Genomic DNA, 17,736 nt, shown 5'->3' on the forward strand with positions numbered 1-17,736 from the left:
CTGCTGAGCAATCACTTCAGTATTGTCCTTGTTAGTGGAGGTTGGAATGTTTAGTAAAGCTTCCATTGTTAAGCTGAGCAATCCAGCCCTTATGAGAGCATGAGGTGCATTAACAATGTTCAAAGTCCCTTTAATGTCGTGCATCAAAGCAGAGACTGTAATATCTTGTGTAAAGGTTAGATTGACCTCCGGACTTGTCAGCGTATATAGAGGATTTAATTGCTTCTTTTTTAGCCCGGAGCTATACATTGAGATGAGGTAGTCCCTTATCTTCCTTGCTGACCTTGGTGTTATTCAGGTTTCGGTCTCTCACCCAGAACCCGCTCAACATGGAGGCAGGTGCCATCTTGCAAAATGTGGCAACGCCGGTCTCTCCGGAAATATCCCGCTCTGTAACAAGGCATTTGGCCCTAGGGACAAACCAACATTTACCGTTCTTTACTCTGTGCATGTCCCTTTGATAAATAGGCAGGGGTGATATTAGTGATCTGCCACCTGGGGAGATATTCACGTTGTCGTTAGGTATGGTGATGAGGCCGGTCATTTCTGGCTTTTGAGTAGGCGCATGGCCCTCCGCTGGTAGATTTAGAGGTTGGTTTGGCTTGAACAATGTACTTGATATTCGTTCTATCAGCAATTGTAAGTCCTGTTCAGATGGAGCTTTGTCTATCATTGCTTCTAACGTGGCCATTCTACATTCTTAAATGGTAGAGAGATTGTCAGTATGTACTGCAATTTCTTTCATGTAATTAGCAAGAGTCCATGAGCTAGTGACTTATGGGATATACATTCCTACCAGGAGGGGCAAAGTTTCCCAAACCTCAAAATGCCTATAAATACACCCCTCACCACACCCACAAATCAGTTTTACAAACTTTGCCTCCTATGGAGGTGGTGAAGTAAGTTTGTGGTAGATTCTACGTTGATATGCACTCCGCAGCAGGTTGGAGCCCGGTTTTCCTCTCAGCGTGCAGTGAATGTCAGAGGGATGTGAGGAGAGTATTGCCTGTTTGAATTCAATGATCTCCTTCTACGGGGTCTATTTCATGGGTTCTCTGTTATCGGTCGTAGAGATTCATCTCTTACCTCCCTTTTCAGATCGACGATATACTCTTATATTTATACCATTACCTCTGCTGATTTTCGTTTCAGTACTGGTTTGGCTTTCTACAACATGTAGATGAGTGTCCTGGGGTAAGTAAGTCTTATTTTCTGTGACACTCTTAAGCTATGGTTGGGCACTTTTTTATAAAGTTCTAAATATATGTATTCAAACATTTATTTGCCTTGACTCAGGATGTTCAACATTTCCTTATTTCAGACAGTCAGTTTCATATTTGGGATAATGCATTTGAATATATCATTTTTATCTTACCTTAAAAATTTGACTTTTTCCCTGTGGGCTGTTAGGCTCGCGGGGGCTGAAAATGCTTCATTTTATTGCGTCATTCTTGGCGCAGACTTTCTTGGCGCGAAATTTTTTTTTCTATTTCCGGCGTCATACATGTCGCCGGAAGTTGCGTCATTTTTTGGCGTTTTTCGCGCCAAAAATGTCGGCGTTCCGGATGTGGCGTCATTTTTGGCGCTAATAGCATTTAGGCGCCAAATAATGTGGGCGTCAATTTTGTCTCCACTTTATTTAAGTCTCATTTTTTGTTGCTTCTGGTTGCTAGAAGCTTGTCCACTGGCATTTTTTCCCATTCCTGAAACTGTCATTTAAGGAATTTGATCAATTTTGCTTTATATGTTGTCTTTTCTATTACATATTGCAAGATGTCCCACGTTGCAACTGAGTCAGAAGATACTACTGGAAAATCGCTGCCTGGTGCTGGAACTACCAAAGCTAAGTGTATCTGCTGTAAACTCTTGGTAGTTGTTCCTCCAGCTGTTTGTATTAAATGTCATGACAAACTTGTTAATGCAGAAAATATTTCCTTTAGTAAAGTACCATTACCTGTTGCAGTTCCATCAACATCTAATGTTCAGAGTGTTCCTGATAACATAAGAGATTTTGTTTCTGAATCCATTAAGAAGGCTATGTCTGTTATTCCTCCTTCTGGTAAACATAAAAAGTCTTTTAAAACTTCTCTTTATACAGATGAATTTTTAAATGAACATCATCATTCTGATTCTAATGATTCTTCTGATACAGAGGATTCTGTCTCAGAGGTTGATGCTGATAAATCGTCATATTTATTTAAAATGGAATTTATCCGTTCTTTACTTAAAGAAGTCCTAATTGCATTAGAAATTGAGGATTCTGGTCCTCTTGATACTAAATCTAAACGTTTAGACAAGGTCTTTAGATCTCCTGTGGTTATTCCAGAAGTTTTTCCTGTTGCTGGTGCTATTTCTGAAGTAATTTCCAGAGAATGGAATAATTTGGGTAATTAATTTACTCCTTCTAAACGTTTTAAGCAATTATATCCTCTACCGTCCGACAGATTAGAGTTTTGGGACAAAATCCCTAAAGTTGATGGGGCTATTTCTACCCTTTCTAAACGTACTACTATTCCTACGGCAGATGGTACTTCCTTTAAGGATCCTTTAGATAGGAAAATTGAATCCTTTCTAAGAAAAGCTTATCTGTGTTCAGGTAATCTTCTTAGACCTGCTATATCATTGGCTGATGTTGCTGCAGCTTCAACTTTTTGGTTGGAAACTTTAGCGCAACAAGTAACGGATCATGATTCTCATAATATTATTATTCTTCTTCAACATGCTAATAATTTTATCTGTGATGCCATTTTTGATATTATCAGAGTTGATGTCAGGTTTATGTGTCTAGCTATTTTAGCTAGAAGAGCTTTATGGCTTAAAACTTGGAATGCTGATATGTCTTCTAAATCGACTCTACTTTCCCTTTCTTTCCAGGGTAATAAATTATTTGGTTCTCAGTTGGATTCTATTATCTCAACTGTTACTGGTGGGAAAGGAACTTTTTTACCACAGGATAAAAAATCTAAAGGTAAAAACAGGGCTAATAATCGTTTTCGTTCCTTTCGTTTCAACAAAGAACAAAAGCCTGATCCTTCATCCTCAGGAGCAGTTTCAGTTTGGAAACCATCTCCAGTCTGGAATAAATCCAAGCCTTCTAGAAAAGCAAAGCCAGCTTCTAAGTCCACATGAAGGTGCGGCCCTCATTCCAGCTCAGCTGGTAGGGGGCAGATTACATTTTTTCAAAGAAATTTGGATCAATTCTGTTCACAATCTTTGGATTCAGAACATTGTTTCAGAAGGGTACAGAATTGGTTTCAAGATAAGACCTCCTGCAAAGAGATTTTTTCTTTCCCGTGTCCCAGTAAACCCAGTGAAAGCTCAAGCATTTCTGAAATGTGTTTCAGATCTAGAGTTGGCTGGAGTAATTATGCCAGTTCCAGTTTTGGAACAGGGGCTGGGGTTTTATTCGAATCTCTTCATTGTACCCAAGAAGGAGAATTCCTTCAGACCAGTTCTGGATCTAAAAATATTGAATCGTTATGTAAGGATACCAACATTCAAAATGGTAACTGTAAGGACTATCTTGCTTTTTGTTCAGCAAGGGCATTATATGTCTACAATAGATTTACAGGATGCATATCTGCATATTCCGATTCATCCAGCTCACTATCAGTTCCTGAGATTCTCTTTCCTGGACAAGCATTACCAGTTTGTGGCTCTGCCGTTTGGCCTAGCTACAGCTCCAAGAATTTTTACAAAGGTTCTCGGTGCCCTTCTGTCTGTAATCAGAGAACAGGGTATTGTGGTATTTCCTTATTTGGACGATATCTTGGTACTTGCTCAGTCTTCACATTTAGCAGAATCTCATACGAATTGACTTGTGTTGTTTCTTCAAGATCATGGTTGGAGGATCAATTCACTAAAAAGTTCATTGATTCCTCAGACAAGGGTAACCTTTTTAGGTTTCCAGATAGATTCAGTGTCCATGACTCTGTCTTTGACAGACAAGAGACGTCTAAAATTGATTTCAGCTTGTCGAAACCTTCAGTCACAATCATTCCCTTTGGTAGCCTTATGCATGTAAATTCTAGGTCTTATGACTGCTGCATCGGACGCGATCCCCTTTGCTCGTTTTCACATGCGACCTCTTCAGCTCTGTATGCTGAACCAATGGTGCAGGGATTACACAAAGATATCTCAATTAATATCTTTAAAACCGATTGTCCGACATTCTCTGACGTGGTGGACAGATCACCATCGTTTAATTCAGGGGGCTTCTTTTGTTCTTCCGACCTGGACTATAATCTCAACAGATGCAAGTCTTACAGGTTGGGGAGCTGTGTGGGGGTCTCTGACGGCACAAGGGGTTTGGGAATCTCAGGAGGTGAGATTACCGCTCAATATTTTGGAACTCTGTGCAATTTTCAGAGCTCTTCAGTCTTGGCCTCTTCTGAAGAGAGAGTTGTTCATTTGTTTTCAGACAGACAATGTCACAACTGTGGCATACATCAATCATCAAGGAGGGACTCACAGTCCTCTGGCTATGAAAGAAGTATCTCGAATTCTGGTTTGGGCGGAATCCAGCTCCTGTCTAATCTCTGCGGTTCATATCCCAGGTATAGACAATTGGGAAGCAGATTATCTCAGTCGCCAAATGTTGCATCCGGGCGAATGGTCTCTTCACCCAGAGGTATTTCTTCAGATTGTTCAAATGTGGGAACTCCCAGAAATAGATCTGATGGCTTCTCATCTAAACAAGAAACTTCCCAGGTATCTGTCCAGATCCCGGGATCCTCAGGCGGAGGCAGTGGATGCATTATCACTTCCTTGGAAGTATCATCCTGCCTATATCTTTCCGCCTCTATTTCTTCTTCCAAGAGTAATCTCCAAGATTCTGAAGGAATGCTCGTTTGTTCTGCTGGTAGCTCCAGCATGGCCTCACAGGTTTTGGTATGCGGATCTTGTCCGGATGGCCTCTTGCCAGCCGTGGACTCTTCCGTTAAGACCAGACCTTCTGTCGCAAGGTCCTTTCTTCCATCAGGATCTCAAATCCTTAAATTTAAAGGTATGGAGATTGAACGCTTGATCCTTGGTCAAAGAGGTTTCTCTGACTCTGTGATTAATACTATGTTACAGGCTCGTAAATCTGTATCTAGAGAGATATATTATAGAGTCTGGAAGACTTATATTTCTTGGTGTCTTTCTCATCATTTTTCCTGGCATTCTTTTAGAATTCCGAGAATTTTACAGTTTCTTCAGGATGGTTTAGATAAAGGTTTGTCCGCCAGTTCCTTGAAAGGACAAATCTCTGCTCTTTCTGTTCTTTTTCACAGAAAGATTGCTAATCTTCCTGATATTCATTGTTTCGTACAAGCTTTGGTTCGTATAAAGCCTGTCATTAAGTCTATTTCTCCTCCTTGGAGTTTGAATTTGGTTCTGAGGGCTCTTCAAGCTCCTCCTTTTGAACCCATGCATTCATTGGACATTAAATTACTTTCTTGGAAAGTTTTGTTCCTTTTGGCCATCTCTTCTGCCAGAAGAGTCTCTGAATTATCTGCTCTTTCTTGTGAGTCTCCTTTTCTGATTTTTCATCAGGATAAGGCGGTGTTGCGAACTTCTTTTGAATTTTTACCTAAGGTTGTGAATTCCAACAACATTAGTAGAGAAATTGTGGTTCCTTCATTATGTCCTTATCCTAAGAATTCTAAGGAGAAATTGTTGCATTCTTTGGATGTTGTTAGAGCTTTGAAATATTATGTTGAGGCTACTAAGTCTTTCCGAAAGACTTCTAGTCTATTTGTCATCTTTTCCGGTTCTAGAAAAGGTCAGAAAGCTTCTGCCATTTCTTTGGCATCTTGGTTGAAATCCTTAATTCACCATGCTTATGTCGAGTCGGGTAAAACTCCGCCTCAAAGGATTACAGCTCATTCTACTAGGTCAGTTTCTACTTCCTGGGCGTTTAGGAATGAGGCTTCGGTTGATCAGATTTGCAAAGCAGCAACTTGGTCCTCTCTGCATACTTTTACTAAATTCTACCATTTTGATCTGTTTTCTTCTTCTGAAGCAGTTTTTGGTAGAAAAGTACTTCAGGCAGCGGTTTCAGTTTGAATCTTCTGCTTATGTTTTCATTAAACTTTATTTTGGGTGTGGATTATTTTCAGCAGGAATTGGCTGTCTTTATTTTATCCCTCCCTCTCTAGTGACTCTTGCGTGGAAAGATCCACATCTTGGGTAGTCATTATCCCATACGTCACTAGCTCATGGACTCTTGCTAATTACATGAAAGAAAACATAATTTATGTAAGAACTTACCTGATAAATTCATTTCTTTCATATTAGCAAGAGTCCATGAGGCCCACCCTTTTTGGTGGTTATGATTTTTTTGTATAAAGCACAACTATTCCAATTCCTTATTTTATATGCTTTCGCACTTTTTTTTTATCACCCCACTTCTTGGCTATTCGTTAAACTGATTTTTGGGTGTGGTGAGGGGTGTATTTATAGGCATTTTGAGGTTTGGGAAACTTTGCCCCTCCTGGTAGGAATGTATATCCCATACGTCACTAGCTCATGGACTCTTGCTAATATGAAAGAAATGAATTTATCAGGTAAGTTCTTACATAAATTATGTTTTTTAACACTTGAAGCGTCTCACGCTGTTCAATTGCCCGGCTGTAGAAAGTTAGCCGCTTTAATAAAATGTTAGTCTCTTTAGTGAAACCAAGGTATTGCAGTAATAAAGTATCTGGTAAAGTACCCTAGGAATTTACTAGGGGGGAACGCTGCCTGTATAGTAGCCGACGCTCCAGGCCTCAGTTGTCCTTTTTGGACTCCAAGATCATGAATACAGCCCTTTGCGAAATAATATTGCTTGTTAATCCAAAGGAGCACAACGCCACTTCCACTTCCACATTTACATTTCAGAAATTACTGGAAAAGGAGGCACAATAAATAGTATATTAGTTTGATTTTTTTTTTTCTACATATGATTACATATTTTATATTAGTGTCTTAAAGTGTTTACTATCCCTTTTATTTGCAAAAAGTGTTAAACACGTTTATCATATAATGGCTAGAATACAAGTGGAGTGCAAAATATATAGCTTTCACAAAAGTGATATTTGCACTCTACTCAGTAACACTAGCGCACACAAGTTTAGTGCAATTCCCGTTGGCATTGCTGGGAAGCAGAGCATGGCTCCAATGGGAGCCTCGTTCTCATGCTGTGAGACACATTTATTTAATATGTGTATATACACATATTAATATAAATATATAAATGTGTATATATATATATATATATATATATATATATATATATATATATATATATATATTTACTGGGAACACACAGTACCACTAGGTAAAGGCACTTTTCAATGCAGATTTTTTTTTTTTTTTTTTTTAAATGGCTGGTTATTTATTGCGCACCCGCAAACTGGCAAATTTGCTTATTTGCGGGCACACAATAAATTAGCGATCCACTTGTAATCTAGCCCTAAATGTTTGTTGCTAAATAACCAGATGCTTTGCTATTGATTTAAGGGTGAAAGAACTGTTAACCAGTGTTGCTTTTTAATGCTCTCACTTGCTGGAGATGTAGAACCAGTTCATTACAAAAGCCTTTCTGTTTAATGTGGCTTGTACTGATTATTTGAAAATGTCAAGCATATGCAGTAAACAGATTAAAAATATAAACATATATGGAAATTAGAGTTTATGCTCATTCCATTTAATTAATCTCTGCTAATAACGTTCATGATTTTATTAGCTGCGATCAAAGATGCAGCTGAACGCCTCTAGAAATAACAATTTGAAGGAAGATAATGATACATTTTAATTGCTTCTGTTACAAAATAATAGTGATTAAATTGGTTGCTACTTGTAGCAAAATTAGTTGTAAATTTGTTTGCAGCATATGAGCAACTTTGACGGGCATATTTGTATAGGGAATTGGTTTTACCATGATGGTGGCTTTATCAAAGGATTCTTTCCAACATATTTCAAGTAGAAGCATAGAAGATCTTTATTTAATTGTGCATTTACCTTAATGGGGTACTAGAAGTATAACTTAAAATTACATTCTAGACCAGTGATTTTCAACCTTTTTTTTTTTTTCCGTGGCACACTTTTTTACATTAAAAAATCCTGTGGGACACCACCATCCCTAAATGTTACAAAATCACACATTGTAGCCTAATACAGGATATATGTGTGTGTATGTGTATATATATATATATATATATATATATATATATATATATATATATATATATATATATATATATATATATATATATATATATATATATATATATATGTATATATATATATATATATGTGTATGTATATATATATATATATATATATATACATACATACACACACACACACACACACACACACACACACACACACACACTGTACTGTGCCGTCATGCCATGCCTCCTACAAACTATACATGACATATTGACACTCATTCACAAACAATCGTAATGATTGTCTGTGAATGAATGTCAATGTCATGGTTGTAAATGATGCCTGATGAGCCTGTCACATACCTCCCAATATTTAGAAATTTGAAAGAGGGACACCCCTGCACTGTTGTCAGCCACGGCACACCTGAGGATCTCTCACGGCACACTGGTTGAAAAACACTGTTCTAGACCAAAATGACATACTCAAATTTATTAGTGCATGTACTTTTTGCACTGTGGAGGCTCCATCTCAAATGGGGTTAAACACTGAGTTGCACACAGACGGTGATTGGAGGGGTATTGCGACTGTTGCTGCTTTGGGCTCCCCAACTGTGTCAGCTTGAGACTAGCAGTTCTCTGGGGTTCCCGAGCTGAACTTTAACCCCACAAAGAGGTTATATGCATAGGTAAACACATAGTGTTGGAGCATCAGTATTGAAAAAAATTAAGTACTGATTTGCGTTTAAAAACATCTGTGAAATTATTAATGATATTCAAAACTTTACATTGTGGGGAAAAAACTTTGAAAACCATGTTAAATATCTTATTTACCTTTTATTGTGAGCAATTAGGGCTAAAAGTAAAGGAGTTTGTATGCTGCTTCAACAAATCACTGTGTAGTATGTAACAGGTTTGTGTAGTTGCAGCATACTTAATTTCATTAATTTACTGATGGATGACTTTAAATTAATTAAAGTTGTAGGTCATTGTTCCTTAAAGGTAAAATCAAAATAATACAGATAGCACATGCAATTTTGAATACATTTCCAATTTACTTTTATTATTGAGCCTGCTTTGTTCTCTTGGTATACCTAGGTAGGCTAAGGAGCTGCAATGCACTCCTGGGAGTTAGCTATTGATTGCTGGCTGCATATATAAGCATTTCATCATTGGCTCATCCAGTGTGATCAGCTATCTCCCAGGAGTCTCTTCTTCAACAAAGGATATGAAGAGAATGAAGCATTTTGACAATCAGAAGACTAGAAAGTTGTTTAAAAAATGTATGCTCTTTCTGAATCATTAAAGAAAAAATTGGGGCTTTTTTAAATTTGTGGTTTTATTATTTTGTACATTCAAAAATAGGATTTTATTTGTTCTTATGCTTGTCATGTCACGTCACTACTCAAACTGTGGAGGTTTTCCTTTCTTTTTTATAAGGCTGTAAGCTTTTGTCCCACGAGCCATTTATGCCCAGCCATGCATTTCCTGATAGTTAAAAAAATAAGAAAGAAAAAATTTTTTTTATGGAAAAATATTTTTAGGCTTATTTTATTAATATTTTTCTTTCATCGGATTGTAAGAGTCAAGAAGTTGTCCCGTGTGGGAATCCCCCCCCCCCCCGATCACTTAGTGGAGACAAAATATATCCCAACACAACAGAGCTTTAATTCCCTCCAACTTACCATGATATTCTGTCATTTTCTTTTGCCCCCTTGATGAGGAGTTGGTGAAAGCTGAAGGGCAGATCTACTTGTCATTGAGAGGGACCTCTTACCATTGTGAAACTCCCTCATCACAGTACCCTGTCAGAGGGGTAGCCAAGGAGTTATCAGCCAGGCAGTGAAAGTTATTTTCTCACTTAGAAATATCACAGGCCTCCCAGGTGAAATGTGGGCTTGTCTAACAATCCCCTGGGTATGGTGAGCATAGTTAGATTCCAGAGCCCTCTCCAGGTGAAATGTGGATTCACCTATCCCCTGGGTTGTAAATGCTGTTACTTGTTTAGATCCTTGGCATGGTGCTTGCATTGTCTAGGATGGGCTTGTTTACTGGAATCGAGCTTTATTTACCTGAAAACAGATAGGTGGGATAAGTTGACTAGGGCTTGTAGAATTAATTTAGAATCTTGGAGCTAGCCCAAAATTGTAGGAGCCAGATTTTTTTTTAACCAGACAGGATTAATTTATAGATTAGTGTGAATTTTTAGATATTTTATTTATCTGAGTTTCGAAGTGAAATGCCATTAGACAGAGCTCATCCTGACACCAGGTTCTCAGGCTAGGCTTCATGGTGCAGATACTACTGGTGAAAGAGAGAGACTGCATTTAGAGGTATGCCCTGACAGATGGGACACTTTAGTCTTGCACCTCTCCCGCCATGGACCAGGCAATAATATATATATCTGAAAGAAATCATTGACTACGCATGCTATGTGTATTTTATGAAGCAGAATAGTTGGAGAACGTTAGATAATTGTTCCATATTAAAAAAAAGTGGCTTCGGTAATAGAACATGTCTGGTGCTCTTCGTGCAGTGTTTTATTAAGCAGTTAGACTGTCAGGCGTGTCTTATTGTAATCTTGCTATGACAAATGTTTTTTGGATACATCGCTATACTTAGCAGCATGAAGGAAAGCTAAAGTATTTTTGCTAATGGAATAGCTGTCACAGAAGCATGTTAAGAAAAGGATATATTTACAAAGTACAAAATTGACTGTCCGAAGCATGAAGATGTTTTGTTGGGAAATTGACAAGGATTTGTATTTGACGGCCATAAAATCATTAAAATTGTAATCATAGAATTCCTGCATTGTGGCAAATAGTGCTTTTCTTCATATTTCTGAGCATTTAATAATTCATATTCCTTGTGTACAAAATTGTATGTTTCTAGAAAGGTTGTCTTAGTAGAACATAAATTTAAAAGCGCAGGCTTCACAGTAAATAAAAAAAAATATACTGAAGATGTTTGCTGGTGGGAATGAGAAAACCTCTCCAAAGTTCTCAAACCAATGCTATGATCAATAGGTTTAAAGGTATTTTTTTTTCTTCTGAGCAATACACTCCTATTTTGAAACTTAGGGTATGGCTAGTCCACAGTCTTTCTTATAACGTTTTTATTCTAGATACAAATATATAATAACATATTAAAAGCAGAGCCTTTCTGTTAAGAAGGCACTCTGTATCTACATATATTTAAACATTATTTTTTGTTCTTTTAAACAAGATGCTAAATAGTGTCAAGCATTCTTTATGGAACATTAACACTAATGCTATGTCTAGTAACTTTATATTTGCTTATTCTAGTAGTACTCTAACAAAGGCTGTACCTTTTCAAAAGATTGATGGAATGAACCACAGAGCTTAAATGGCACCTTTATGTTTGGGTATAAGACTGTTCCTCTTGTAACACATTTATTTTTATTCTATCCTCTGGGTTAGATGTATTGTGAGCCTTAGCTACAATTAGAAGGGTATGCAGAAGGTCTACATGTGTCTACGTTTTATTTTCATAGTGTGCATTATTTCAGGCGCTTTTGTGCATGTGTCTTATCAATTTTAGTTTATGTTTGAGCTTGTTAGCACCATAGTGTCATTTTCTCTTGTTAAGTGTATCCAGTCCACGGATCATCCATTACTTATGGAATATATTCTCCTTCCCAACAGGAAGTTGCAAGAGTCCACCCACAGCAAAGCTGCTATATAGCTCCTCCCCTAACTGCCATATTCAGTCATTCTCTTGCAAGCCTCAACATAGATAGGAGGTTGTGAGAGTCTGTGGTGATTTATACTTAGTTTTTTCTTCAATCAAAAGTTTGTTATTTTTAAATGGCACCGGAGTGTGCTGTTTTTCTCAGGCAGTATTTGGAAGAAGAATCTGCCTGCGTTTTTCTATGATCTTAGCAGACGTAACTAAGATCCATTTGCTGTTCTCACACATTCTGAGGAGTGAGGTACTTCAGAGGGGGAATGGAGTGCAGGTTTTCCTGCAGAAAAGGTATGTGCAGTAAAATATTTTTCTAGGAATGGAATTGACTAAGAAAATACTGCTGATACCGAAGTAATGTAAGTAAAGCCTTAAATGCAGCGATAGCGACTGGTATCAGGCTTATTAATAGAGATACATACTCTTATAAAAATGTGTTTTAAAACGTTTGCTGGCATGTTTAATGGTTTTTTAACGTACATTGGTGATAACACTGTAATGTTGGTATAGCCTTAAATGCAGTAAAAGCGACTGGTATCAGGCTTATTAATAGAGATACATACTCTTGTAAAAATGTGTTTTAAAACGTTTGCTGCCATGTTTAATCGTTTTTTAACATATGTTTGGTGATAAAACTTATTGGGGCCTAAGTTTTTTCCACATGGCTGGCTTAAATTTGCATAGAAACAGTTAACTGAAGCTTCCCACTGTTATAATATCAGTGGGAGGGGCCTAATTTAGCGCTTTTTTGCGCAGTTAAAATTACAAAATGAATCATCCAGATTCCCTCAGCAGTCCCATGAATACTACAGGACTTTTCTAAAGGGCTAAAAAGACTTCCAAAATAGTTTATAGGGAAGGTAATCCACAGCTCTGCTGTGGCAGTTTTGTTGTGTCTGTTTTTAAAAAACGTCTCTGTCGTTTTTTTGATCTGTTTTTTGCATTAAGGGGTTAATCATCCATTGGCAAGTGGGTGCAATGCTCTGTTACCTTATTACATGTACTGTAAAAATTTTGTTTGTTTTACTGTCTTTTTTCACTGTTTTTCAAATTTTGACAAAATTTGTTTCTCTTAAAGGCACAGTAACGTTTTATATATTTGCTTGTTAACTTGATTTAAAGTGTTTTCCAAGCTTACTAGTCTCATTATTAGTCTGTTTTAACATGTCTGACATAGAGGAAGCTCTGTGTTCATTATGTTTTAAAGCCATGGTGGAACCCCATCTTAGAATGTGTACCAGATGTACTGATTTCATGTTAAACAATAAAGATCATTTTTTGTTTTTAAAAACATTATCACCAGTGGATTCTGTCGTGGGGGTAGTTATGCTGACTAACTCTCCCCACGTGTCAGACCTTTTGACTCCCGCTTAAGGGACTCACGCTCAAATGGCGCCAAGTACATCAAGGGCACCCATAGCGTTTATTTTACCAGGGGATTCTGTCGAGGGGAAAGTTATGCCGACTAACTCTCCCCACGTGTCAGACCCTTCGACTGACCCTTCGACTACATTTAAAATTTATGCTTGAGAACCTCCACTTGTCGCTCAGGGAGGCTTTGGCTGCTCTGAATGAATGTGTACAATCGCAGGGCCAGAGAAATTGTGTAGACTGGATAAATAATATGCAGTGCCGGTGTGTACTGATGTTTTTCCAATACCTAAAGAGGTTTACTAAAAAATTTTTAATAAGGAATTTTTAGATGAATGTTTTCTAATAGTTACCGCCACACGGGACTTCTGGCAGACAGTTCCTAAGGTGGAGAGAAGAGTTTCTACTCTAGCTAAGCGTACCACTACCTCTGGCGAGGACAGTTGTGCTTTTTAGATCCAATGGATAAAAAATGTTTATTCAACAGGGTTTTTATCCTGCAGCCCCTTGCATACATTGCTTCTGTCACTGCTGCTGCGGCGTTCTGGGTTGAGTCTCTTGATGAGGCTTTACAGTTAGCGACTCCATTGGATGAATATATTTGACAAGCTTATGCTAGCCAATTCCTTTGTTTTCTGATGCCTTTGTTCATTTGACTAGACTAACGGCTAAGAATTCTGTTTTTTACTATACTGGCGCGCAGAGCGCTATGACTTTTATATCTTGGTCAGCTGTCGTGACTTTAATAAATAAACTATTTAACTTCCCTTCAAGGGGCAGACCCTATCGGGCCTGGTTTGAAGGAGATTATTGCTTATATCACTGGAGGAAAAGGTCATGCCCTTCCTCAGGATAGGTCCAAATCAAGGGCCAAAAAAGGTCTAATTTTTGCTCAGTCCAAGGCGGTCTGGAGACAATCGGACCTGGAACAAAGATAAGCAGGCCACGGACCCCTATCCGGTAACGGATCCTATAGGGGGCAGACTTTCATTCTTCGCCCAGGCGTGGGCAAGAGATGCCCAGGATCCCTAGGCATTGGAATTTATATCCCAGAGATATCTTCTGGATTTCAAAGATTCCCGCCCAAAAAAAGGGGAGATTTCGCCTTTCACAATTATCTGCAAACCAGATAAAGAAGGAGGCATTCTTACATTGTGTACGAGATCCATCCAGTTCCAAGAGAGGAACAGGGACAGAGTTTTTACTCAAATCTGTTTGTGGTTCCCAAGGTGAGGGAACCTTCAGACCTATTTTGGATCTAAAGATCTTAAACAAATTCCTCAGAATTCCGTCATTTCAGATGTAAACTATTCGTACCATCTTAACTATGATCCAGGAGAGTCAATAGAGGACTACAATGGATTTGAAGGATGCTTATCCTCACATTGGGATGGATAAAGATCACCTTCGTTTTTTCAGGTTTGCCTTTCTAGACAGGCATTACCAGTTTGTAGCTCTTTCCTTTGGGATATCTACAGCCCCAAGAATCTTTATGGAGGTTCTGGGGTCGCTTTGGCGGTCCTTAGGCCGCGGGGCATAGAAGTGGCCCCTTATTTAGACGACATCCTGATACAGGCGTCAAACATCCAAATTGCCAAGTCTCATACGGACGTAGTACTGGCATTTCTGAGATCACATGGGTGGAAAGTGAACAAGGATAGAGTTCTCTATCCCCAATCTCAAGGTTTTCCCTCCTAGGGACTCTGATAGATTCTGTAGAAATTAAAATTTACCTGACGGAGTCCAGGTTGTCAAAGTTTCTAAATTTCTGCCGTGTTTTTCATCCCATCCGCGCCCTTCGGTGGCTCAGTACATGAATGAAATCGGCTTAATGGTAGCGGCAAAGGACACAGTACCGTTTGCACGTCTACATTTCAGACCACTGCAACTATGCATGCTCAGTCAGAGGAACGGGGATTACACAGATTTGTTCCCCTGTTTAACCTGGACCAAGAGACCAGAGATTCTCTTCTCTGGTGACTATATCAGGTCCATCTGTCCAAGGGTATGACCTTCCGCAGGTCAGATGGGACAATTGTTACAATAGATGCCAGCCTTTTAGGTTGGGATGCAGTCTGGAACTCCCTGAAGGCTCAGGGATAGTGGACTTAGGAGGAGACCCTCCTTCTAATAAATATTCTGGAACTGGGAGTGATATTCCATGCTCTTCAGACTTGGCCTCAGTTAGCAACTCTGAGGTACATCATACTCAGTCGGACAATATACACGACTGTGGCTTACATCAGCCATCAATGGGGAACAGAAGTTCCCTAGCGATGTTAGAAGTCTTACAATAATTCACTGGACAGAGACTCACTCTTGTCTATCAGCTATCCATATCCCAGGTGTTGAGAACTGGGAGGTGGATTTTCTAAGTCGTCAGACTTTTCTTCCGGGGGAGTGGGATTTCCTCCGGAGGTCAAGACCAAGCAGGAGAGGGCTTTGGTGTTTTTGAAAGCGCCTGCGTAGCCACGCAGGACCTGGTATGCAGATCTGGTGGACATGTCATCCTTTCCATCACGGTCTCTGCTTCTGAGACAGGTCCCTCTACCTCAGGGTCCTTTCAACCTTCTAAATAGAATCAATCTGAGATGGACTGCCTGGAGACTGAACGCTTGATGTTATCAAAGCATGGCTTCTCCGAGTCAGCCATTGATACCTTAATACAGACATGAAAGCCTGTCTAGGAAAATTGAACATAGATATGGTGTAAATATCTGATTGTTATGAATCCAAGGGTTATTCATGGAGTAAAGTCTGGATTCCCAGGATATTATCTTTAGGAGAAAAGGGTTGTCAGCTAATTCCTTAAAAGGGACAGATTTTTACTCTGTCTATTTTTTTTTTTTTTGCACAAGCGTCTGGCAGGTATTCTAGACGTTCAGGCATTTGGTCAGGCTTTGGTTAAATCCAAGCCTGTGTTTAAAACTGTTGCTCCACCATGGAGCTTAAACCTGGTTCTTAAGGTTCTTCAAGAAGTTCCGTTTGAACCTTTTTTGTTCCATAGATATCAATCTTTATCTTGGAAAGTTCCTTTTGGGTAGCTATTTCCTCGACTCGTAGAGTCTCCAAGTTATCTGCGTTACAATGTGATTCTCCTTATCTGGTCCTTCGTACAGATAAGGTAGTCCTGCGTACCAACCTGGGTTTTTTCCTAAGGTGGTATCTAACAAGAACATCACTCAAGAGATATTTGTTCCATGCTTGTATCCTAATCCTTCCTCAAAGAAGGAACGTCTATTACACAATATTGGACGTGGTTTGTGCTTTAAAGTTTTACTTACAAGCTACTACAGTTTTCATCAAACGTTCACCTTGTTTGTTGTCTATTCTGGACAGAGGAGAGGTCAAAAGACTTCGGCAGCCTCTCTGTCTTTTTGGTTAAAAAGCATAATTCATTTAGCTTATGAGACTGCTGGACAGCAGCCTCCTGAAGGGATTACAGCTCATTCTACTAGAGCTGTGGTTTTCACTTGGGCCTTTTTTAAATGTGGCTTCTGTGGAACAGATTTACAAGACGGAGTCTTGGTCTGCGCTTCATACTTTTTCAAATTTAACAAATTTGATACCTTGCTTCTTCGGAGGCTATTTTTGGGAGAAAGGGTTTCTTACAGGCAGTGGTAACTTCCGTTTAAGTACCTGCCTTGTCCCTCCCATCATCCGTGTACTTTAGCTTTGGTATTGGTATTCCATAAGTAATGGATGATCTGTGGACTGGATACACTTAACAAGAGAAAACATAATTTATGCTTACCTGATAAATTTATTTCTCTTGTAGTGTATCCAGTCCACGGCCCGCCCTGTCACTTTAAGGCAGGTAATTTTTTCATTTGAACTACAGTCACCACTGCACCCTATGGTTTTTTCCTTTCTCTACATGTTTTCGGTCGAATGACTGAATATGGCAGTTAGGGGAGGAGCTATATAGCAGCTTTGCTGTGGGTGGACTCTTGCAACTTCCTGTTGGGAAGGAGAATATATTCCATAAGTAATGGATGATCCGTGGACTGGATACACTACAAGAGAAATAAATTTATCAGGTAAGCATAAATTATGTTTTTGTGCACCTCATGACCTTTTCCACCTGTCATTTTAATTTTTATTGCAAGTGTGTTTTCCTCCAGTCAGATTTTGACTTTTAGTTTGCAATTGTTTATTATTAATTTGCAAACGTGTTGCCTATATTTTATCCTGCTAATAAATTTGCCTATTTATGATCTTATCTTGTATTGGCAAGGGTATATTTTTGAAAGGAGTCCCTAGATACCCCTAGGGAGGGGCGGTAATAGAAACTATCCTCAGAAAATTCCCCTTAGACCTACGTATGCTAAGGTGCGCAGTGCCTTATGCCTGGAGATATAGCTTTAAAGGACCAGTAAATACAGTAGATTTGCATAATTAACAAATGCAAGATAACAAGACAATGCAATAGCACTTACTCTTTAGAACTTCAAACGAGTAGTATATTTTTTTCTAACAAATTTCAAAGTTATGTCTATTTCCATACCCCCTGTACCATGTGACA

The 17,736-nt window shown here is 38.8% G+C and overlaps 1 protein-coding gene across 3 annotated transcripts in view; it reads left to right on the forward strand.

Annotated features, from left to right (window-relative positions):
* Window positions 1-17,736, forward strand: part of SFSWAP (splicing factor SWAP) — a 589,383-nt gene that overhangs the window by 370,487 nt on the left and 201,160 nt on the right. The gene's annotated exons all lie outside the window — the stretch shown is intronic.

This window comes from Bombina bombina, chromosome 2 (genome assembly GCF_027579735.1).
Source record: "Bombina bombina isolate aBomBom1 chromosome 2, aBomBom1.pri, whole genome shotgun sequence".
NCBI lineage: Eukaryota > Metazoa > Chordata > Amphibia > Anura > Bombinatoridae > Bombina > Bombina bombina.